Genomic DNA, 9,264 nt, shown 5'->3' with positions numbered 1-9,264 from the left:
GGGATAAAATTCACTTTACTATACTGAATCATCTTTTGTTGTGCTGTTGAATTCTGCTTGTTAGGAATCTGTTGAGGATTTTTACACACTACACTCAGCAAGGATGTTGGTCTGAAATTTTTTCTTGCAGTGTCTTTGTCTTTCTTTGATATCAGAATAATGCTGGCTTCATAGAATGTGTATCTGTCTTCAAAGTTTTCAGATTTTTGAGAAGGGTTTGTATCATTTGTTTTCTAAGCATGTGGTAGAATTCAGCTGTGAAACCATAAAGTACCAGATTTTTCTTGGATGGGAAATTTTTGTCATTTATTCAATTTACTTACCTGTAGGTCAGTCTGCTGACTCATGAATCAGATTTCAGGATTTTATTATGATTTCTATTCTCTCCTCTTTCAAATTAATTTCAAAGCAATCTCTTCCTTCAAAAAATCAGAACAAGCATTTTTTATTGAATTTATTAGTACAAGTTATGTATACAATGTAATGACATTCATCATGGGAATTTGTACCTTTCCGTGATATATCTTGGTTTTTATTTTTCCCCCTTCCCCTGCCCTTCCTTCAACCCCTCCACCCCTCCCTGTTTACAAAGACTTTGTTTCCATTTTTTCCTTTTCTCATACCGATTCCATTCCTTTCTTTCCTTTCCTCAACCCCTCCCATTTCCCCTTCTCCTTTGGACCTTTTCTTCCTATTTCACTTTTTCTGTTATGCCTTTTAATCCTTATTTACACTTTCAGGAGTACAGACATTTTAAATTTTAAATTCATTCTCACACTATATTGAAATATAACTCCATTCACGGCCTTGAATAATGTAAAAAAGGTTTGCTCATTTATTCAGACTAGAAAAATTACAGAATCTTTGAGTTTATTGTTAAATACTTTAGTGAGCATTTTGAGAACTCAAAGTGATAAAGCAGAAAGTTCTACATGTTTGTAATTTTAAGACAATTTACATTAAACAGAAGTGCATAAAAGTGCACATTCACAAACACACTTCTTCCCCAGAGAACAAAATAGATGCTATGCAGGATTGAGGGAGATCATTTCTTAATATAAAGCCCGGAACTTTAGCTTTCTCCTCACATTACAGAGAAGGGGAAAAGAAACTCAAATTGCATGAGCAGCCTAACTTGGTCATCCAAAATGTTTCCAGTCAATGGGATTTAAGAGACATTCTCCCTAGGTATGTCTTCTGCAGGGTGTTTATAATCCAGTCATGGAACTGTGCTGGTAACCTGGTTCTAAAAGGGTGCTAACTGGTGAGTTGATTACTTGGGCATATATAAATAATTAAGTTTCAGTGCATAAACAATGCTTTCAGAGGCATAAAAATGTACCTTTAGAGTGCAATATTTACCCAATATTTACTTGGCATTTGAGTGTGAAAATGCTCACAAATAATTTTATTCTAGGGAGACCAATATTTAACTAGTTTCTGAAAAAAAAATACTCTTGCCTTTAACTTTTTTCCTATGACGTGACTGCCCATCAGTTTTTTACTGTGGCGATGTGATAGAAGACAGCAATTACTAAAATAGTGGGAATTTTGTGATAGATGAAATCAGTTACTAAAACACAGTGGGTTTTGTGTTAATTCATGCATAAGTTTGGGGGAAACAAAAGAAACCTCAGTAGCAATGACTGTGCTGCAAAAAATGAGTTCTGTACAGGTACCAACTCCACACAAGAAATGTGATCATTACCTACCACAAATATGTACTAATGAAAAAATGAAAATTGAAAAACTAAGTAAATAATGAAAAAAATAAATTGCAAGGAAATAATTCAAATATGAATGTAAATATGAAATAATTTAAATAAGAGTGATAGTAATTTAAAATAGATACAAAACATATGAGTAAATTATTTCTTTCTCTTACCATTAATTTATATTATGTTTGTTGAAAATTTTTTTATTCCTTCACTAAACAAACAGATTAACTAGTAGTTCATTTTTAAATAGCCTCTATTAAAATTCTATACACTAAGAGATTTTCGATTAAGACAGCATGAAGTTCAAGGAAGTCTTGAATTCTCATTGAAAGTGAAAGAGCATATTCTAGAAAATTCAGATCAAATTAAATAATTTTGCTTAGTTTATTGGGGGACTTCACATGAAAAAGGGGAGTTGGTACTCCAACACTAGGTAGGGAGGGAGTAGAACTTTAAGAATGTGATTTGATATCTGAAAAGAACATCATTCTGTGAAGGATTCTTAGAGACAGTTGAGGACTGTCTTACATGCATTCTACAGAGACATGTGCATAAACTGAGAGTATAAGCTCACACATTAAGAAATGAGACTGGTGGGATGTGAACTCCAATCTCTTTTCTCCTATTTATTTTTCTTACATGAACAATAGCCTAGAATGCAGCATCATTGCCCATGTTTGGAGAATAAAAGAGAAATCACTCCCTCAAAAGTGTGTGCTCTGTTCCAGGGTTCCAGGGTTGGTGTACACATTTAAGAAGCCTGAAGTGATTTGGTTGTGGTTTTTATCTAGAGATTGCCTAACCTTTCTTCGAATGGCTAAAGTGGGGCAATGATGGAAATCCAGGTTTCTTGGCTTTCTGTGATATATTCAGACATGTGTGCAACTTCAGTGGAGGAGAAAGAGGTTTAGTGTCGAATTTATTCAGTGCTTTAGTTTTTTTTTAACTTTTTAAAGGACATGTTGAGATGCTTGTGAACTCCTCTGTAAAAGGGCAGAAAAAACTCAGCCTTTAAGGCTTGGTTAGCTTGCTATATATTGGTTATGTAAATATGTACGAATTCCTTCACCTACATAAGTCTAAAATATATTTCATTTATTTTTCTTTGTGTTGCATTACTATTAGTATAACAACATTCATCCATCACTGCATCCTGTTGAATGATCTTTCCCGTCTATTGTCAAAGTTGAGCCTCAGTACCAATCACTAATTTTACAGAGTAAGATGTATTTTGTTACATTTCAAATAAAGTAAAAGCTCTTTCTCAAATAAAATATCAAAGTTTTCAAAAATCACATCTGAAACTAGTGGCTAGATTATGCCATGTGACCAGAAATTGACCCAAATCATAAAGAATAGATTTTTACTGGTAAAATTTTAAAATTCTAACAGTTAATCATGGAATATTGTGGGTGGGAAGTCTCAATCAAATAGGAAAATTATCAGGTAGAGAAATTAAGCATCAGCCATACTCTTCTGCTCAAGGCAACTCGAAATCCAAGTAATATTTTTAGGGAACTCAACAAATGAAGACAAATCAATTTACTAGAATTGATGAGAAAACTCTTACCCTTACTCAGAGTTTTAATTTCATTTGATACTCTTCCTATGAATGAAATGCATGAAGCAGTATTTTTCAGATAGATTTTAAATTGTGTTTATATATGATTATGTTTATGAACACAGAAATGCATGTCAAATCATTTTTAGAAAAATCCAAACATTATTATATTCAATCTTATCATTTTATCCAAAAAAGTAAAATATTTTTTCTTATTTACTGGTAAAGTATGTATTGTAGTGGCCTGAGTTGGGGAAGATCATAACCTATTTCTCAAAAAAGGTGACATTCATCTAATTCTCATGGAAAAGAATGTGTTTTATTTTTAAATTCGGTTTCTGCTAAAAAGTGATTATTTATTGTTTGGGTAAGAATATTAGCTTAATCACTGGTAATGAGGAGTAGTGGAGGAAATTTAGTAAGATTTCACCAAGAGACAAAGTATGAGGGTAGGGCTTAGAATGTGTGTTATCAAAGGGCATGCATTTTAAGGTGATTTGTTAAGAATTAATTGTAAACATTTTAACTTAAAATTATAAAAACAAAAATTGATAGAAATAATTCAGTGTCATCTTTTTAGCAACATCTGCAACTGTAACATCTTAACTCTAGGTCAAGTTACCACACATTGCTATGGATGGACTTTAGGTAATCAAATCCTATTGATTTGATACAATGTTTACAGATTGATTATGAGAGTCACACCATTCACATATTTCTTTGACTTAAAATTAAAATCTCTCCCTGATAAAGAAAGAAATTGAGAGGTTGACTGAGAGTATCGGGCTCAAAATACTTTAATATTGTTAAACGTTGTTGTATTTGCTCAAAATCTACTGAACTCTTTCCCTGATATTTATATAGCATTAGACAACTACTATTCATACCATTATTTAAATGATATATACAAATATGTCTAGAAATTACAAAGAAATGTCATATTTTATTGTGAATGTCACAATGGCACGAATTAAAGATAAGGCATGTTTTCTCACTTTCTTTATTTGTGCTCAAATAAATGAGATAATTGACACAAGACAAAGGCCTAGTATCATATGGTGCAAAGAATACAGACTATGTTCCAATTTGTCTGCATATGAACCACATTTCTGTCTGGAAAGTTCATGGAATTGGAAAAAATGATTGAATTAGACAAATTTAGAAAAATGTATACCTTTGATCACAATATTAAAAGGTATTTGACTTATCAAATATAATAGCCTGCATTATGAGCAAACTTTAGAATAATATTCTTCAGTGCAGAGCCTTTTAAAAAATTTATTTATTAAGTTATTTGGTGGTTCAGTTTTCTCTAGGATCCTTGAATGAAGTAAATTGAATCTAGTTAGTTCCTCAAATAAAATATATTCATTGCACTATTCAAGAAACACTTGTATGTTCATGAATTGTGTCATTTCAGGTGATGTATTTTTTTTTTTGTCTCCACCAGACCATGGAAAAGGGACATAATATCACTGTATTTATTCTCCTGGGACTCTCCCACAAGAAGAACATTGAAATCTTTTGCTTTGTATTATTTTTATTTTGCTGCGTTGCTATTTGGTTGGGAAATGTGCTCATAATGATGGCTATCACATGCACACAGCTAATTGACCAATCCATTTATTTCTTCCTCAATTATCTCTCGCTCTCTGACCTTTGTTATACATCCACGGTGACACGCAAGCTAATGAGTGACTTACTGACTGAAAGGAAGATTATTTCCTACAGCAACTGCATCCACCCATTTACCACCCATTTACCACCCATTTATTTGGAGGCGTCCAGATCTTCATCCTCATAGGGATGGCCTATAACTGTTACGTGGCCATCTGCAGGCCACTGCACTGCCCTGTAATCATGAGCAGGCAGCAGTGTAACTGGATCATCATAGCCTGTTGTTCTGGGGGATTTCTGCACTCTGCCAGTCAGTTCCTCCTCACCATCTTCTTACCATTCTGTGGGCCCAATTAGACAGACCACTACTTCTGCCATGTGTATCCTTTGCTGAAATTGGCCTGCATGGACCCACACACAATAGGATTCTTAGTCATTGCTAATTCAGGTTTAATTTCTTTGGTGACCTTTCTTGTCTTGATGTTCTTACTTTTTCATACTGTACGCCTTAAAAGCATGCTCTGTGGAGAGCCGCAGCAAAGCACTTTCCACCTGCAGTTCTCATATAACTGTTGTGGTCCTGTTTTTCACACCTGCATTATTCATCTACATCAGACCAGCCACAAAGTTCCCAGAAGATAAAGTGTTTGCTCTTTTCTACACCATCATTGCTCCCATGTTCAACCCTCTGATCTACACACTGAGGAACATGGAGATGAAGAATGCCATGAGACAAGTTTGGTTTCACCAAATCCTACTGAAAAACAAGTAAATTTCTGAATTTTTTCTGCTTTTCATGCCATGGTTCCATGAGACACAGCGCTAATGAAACCATTCTCGCCTACCTGCTGTTGTTTAGATATGTAAATGGGCAAACACTAAAAATATTTTTTCTGTTGCTTTATGTTTCTATATTGCAACCCCATCAGTAGATTAAGGATTTTTCTTATTCATACTCCCATAAAACTTGCTTAATTATTAAGATTATACACACATTATGAAATTACCAAATTTATTTTAAAAATAAATGATTATATAATATTATCCTGAAAAAAAGAAATAGATTTTACACTTCAGTGTCTTAAAATTAAGTGCTTTAACTGAATAAAATATTGCCTTCAATTTTTAAAGCTAATTACTGAAATACATGACAATACAGAAAAATGCATATAGCACTAATGTGTAGTTTATGAATTTTTTCAAACTAAGCACTATCATATAATCAGCAACATGAGTAAGAACAGAAGTTATGAGTATCCCAGGAGTCCACCTCATGTCTCTGAATAATTAATATATCCCAAATTTAACCATAATCATCTTTAAAATCAATTAGTTTTACCTGTTCCTGTAATTTGTAAAATAAGACTGATACAGATTATTCTCTTTTGGGTCTGTCTCTTCCATTATTATGTTTGTGAGAGTCTTTTTTCAGGCTTGTGAATGATGTGATTTTTTTTATTAATGTGTAGTATCTGATTTATTATTACACAGTCAAGCATTTTTCTCTTCTTTTGTGACTACACATTTGTGCAGTTTCTACCCAGGGACTTTGTGTATTTTGCTGCTTTCACATTTTGAATCATGTCTCATTGAATACATTATATGTCCTCTATTGTTTCCTCATTGTACTGTAAATAAGAAAATGTTTTGAGAAAATAATTACTCATTTCAATACCTTTCCTTTATATAGTACTGTTATATAATATAATACATCAAAGTTTAAAAAGAAATAATTATTCAAAATACATAAGCCGGGGATTTAGCTCAGTAGTTTCGCCACCTGCTGCTCAAGCACAAGGACCAGAGTTCGATCTCCAGTACCAAAAAAATAATAATAATTATTATTATTATTCATAGAAAACACCAGGTTGAGTGTGATAAAAGGCTTAAAATAAGTGAAATTTCCTGGCACTTCTAGTATCTATGCAATGAGACATGCAATATGATATAGCTGCCTGTAAATCATAGATATAAAAAAACTCTGAAAACAGTCATTTATACAATGGAGCTTAAAATATGTAAATAAAATAATTCTCCTAGGCATGTCTTATTAGGTTATGTTAGGTAGATTAGCAAATAGGTAATCTCTAATAGGAAATTTTGTTAAATAGGATCTTAACGGTAGCAGTTGGAGTTCATTGCCAGGTTAAGTTTAATAGTAAATTCTGAATTTACATTCAAGGAAAGAAAAATTTGACTTTATTCATTCCCAGTAAGGGAAAGAATCCCACATTAAAAACCCATGCTTGGTCTGGGGATTTAGCTCAGTTGTTTTGCTGCCTGCTACGCAAGTACAAGGACCCGAGTTTGATCACAGGTACAAAAAAAAAAAAAAAATGCTGTGTGTTCACGCTGATAGCAGATCCCATCTCCCAATACACACACACACACACACACACACACACACACACACACACACAGGTGCATACAAATTCTCAGACACACAGTATAGAAAGTAAGATCTTCAGAGGGGATTTTATTTTTAGCATAACTGGAATAAATCTGCCTACCTAGAAGATTAAAAATGGGAGGAAATATTTACTTTTGTCCATATAACCTTATGTCATGGTTTACATCAAGAATGTCCCACAAAGTTCTCCTGTATTCAGATTTGAGGCTTATGTAAGATGATTGGATCATGGGGTGCTGCATTCATCAGTGAACTTATGCACTGGTGAATTTCATAGCAGAATGTACTCTCAGGAGCTGGGGCCTGATCAGCATGGGTCCTGACCTGGAAGAGTATACAGAATACTTATCTCTGGCTACTCCCTACCCTCTGCTTCCAAGCTGCATGGCTTTCCCTCTGCCAGGCAGCTCTGCTATCTTGTTTCTGCTTTGGAACTCGCTGACCATGGACTGAAATTTTGAGCTGAAATAAACCTCTTCTCCTTTTAATTGTAAATAGTAAAATAAGCCTTCAAATTTTCTAAACCATTAGAAAACAATTAAAATAAAATCAAGAAATGAACAAAGGATATTTTACTGAGAAACTTGATATATAAAATATAGTATACATTTTCTAACAATCAGGTAACTGAAATTTAGATATTAATAACTCAAAACAGAATAGTAAGATAAGATTGACAAGATTGATAAAATTGGTTAGTGAACTGAGAAGGAAAGACCTTCCTTGAATGTGGGTGGGATCACTCAAAGGCAGGAGATCCAGATGGAACAAAATCAGAAGGAGGAAGCCAGCCAATATTTGCAAGCTTGATTCTTCTTGAATGGGTGTGACTTTTGTTGCTGTCATCATACACGGACATCACACTCCCATTTCTTAGTCTCTTGACATAGACTAAGCCCATCAGCCTGCAAATGTGGCTACAACATGGTTTCTTCTTTTATGAAGTCTCCCACTTCTTAAACTGAGCAGGTACTGGTTTTTCTGGCTCTCTGCTTGCAGATGGCCATTGTGGGACTGTCCAGACTCTGATCCTGTAGGCCTATCTAATGAGTCACCTTTAATAATTATATCTGTTTATTGGTTCTGTGTCTCTAAAGAAGCCTGACCAATACAGATTTGTACCAGGAGTGGGGTCTGCTCTCAAGGCACCTTTCCCATTGTCCTGGCACAAAGTACTTGGTTTCTTTTTAACAGCACTTATTTATTCAGCAACCACAATCTTTGAGCCTCAGCTTTACATGTGCTTCTTTTCTATCCAAACGACAAGTTTTTCAGATATTCTACTTCACTTTTGTTCCATATTTTCACTGGAAATCTAGCTATTATCTTGAATTTCTCTTCACCAGACAAGCATAATGCCTTTTAATTCACCTTCACACAAAGTCTCAGGACATGGACAAAATGTAGACAAGCACTTTGCCAGAATGTAATATAAATTATCTCTTCTACTTTCCTAATAGAGTTTTCATTCTTATCAAAAACCTAATGAGCCAAGTCTTACTGTCTGTACTTGTTATGTCTTGTATCTAGATGTTCACTCCAAAGCTTCATGCAGTTATAGGTAGGGCTCTTCCGAAGTGGCTGGATCTAGGGTGTGTAATACTGGGATTATAAGGATGTGTGGTACTAATTGGTTTATCATAGTAGTGGGTATAAACAATGAAAAGACCCACCTTGGGTGTGAGTGACACCACCCAATAGGCTTGTAGCCTGGATAGGATAGAAGGGAAAGGGAGGCTTGTTGCTTGCTGCCTCCTGTCTACCCTGCCATGGACTGTTTCTCCTCTACCAATCTCCTCTGGCATGCAATCCTGCCTTGGAGTCAGGTGACTGAAACAAACCTTTCCTCCTTTAACTTTGGGTATTGGGTATTTTCTCCTGGCAATGAGAAAAGTGACTAAGACAGTATTCCTATCAGCATTCTTGTCTTCTGAGATGGCACCCATATTGCTTATTGA

At 34.5% G+C, this 9,264-nt stretch overlaps 1 pseudogene; it reads left to right on the top strand.

The window, feature by feature from the left end:
* The first annotated feature begins 4,623 nt into the window (after positions 1-4,623).
* Positions 4,624-5,668, top strand: LOC106008577 (olfactory receptor 4P4-like; annotated as a pseudogene).
* The last annotated feature ends 3,596 nt before the right edge of the window (positions 5,669-9,264 follow it).

The sequence above is a fragment of the Heterocephalus glaber genome, unplaced genomic scaffold (genome assembly GCF_053883595.1).
Source record: "Heterocephalus glaber isolate CG9 unplaced genomic scaffold, H.glaber_assembly_v1.0 deba00000896, whole genome shotgun sequence".
In the NCBI taxonomy this organism is placed as follows: Eukaryota; Metazoa; Chordata; class Mammalia; order Rodentia; family Bathyergidae; genus Heterocephalus; species Heterocephalus glaber.
This window is presented reverse-complemented; position numbering and strand designations above follow the sequence as displayed.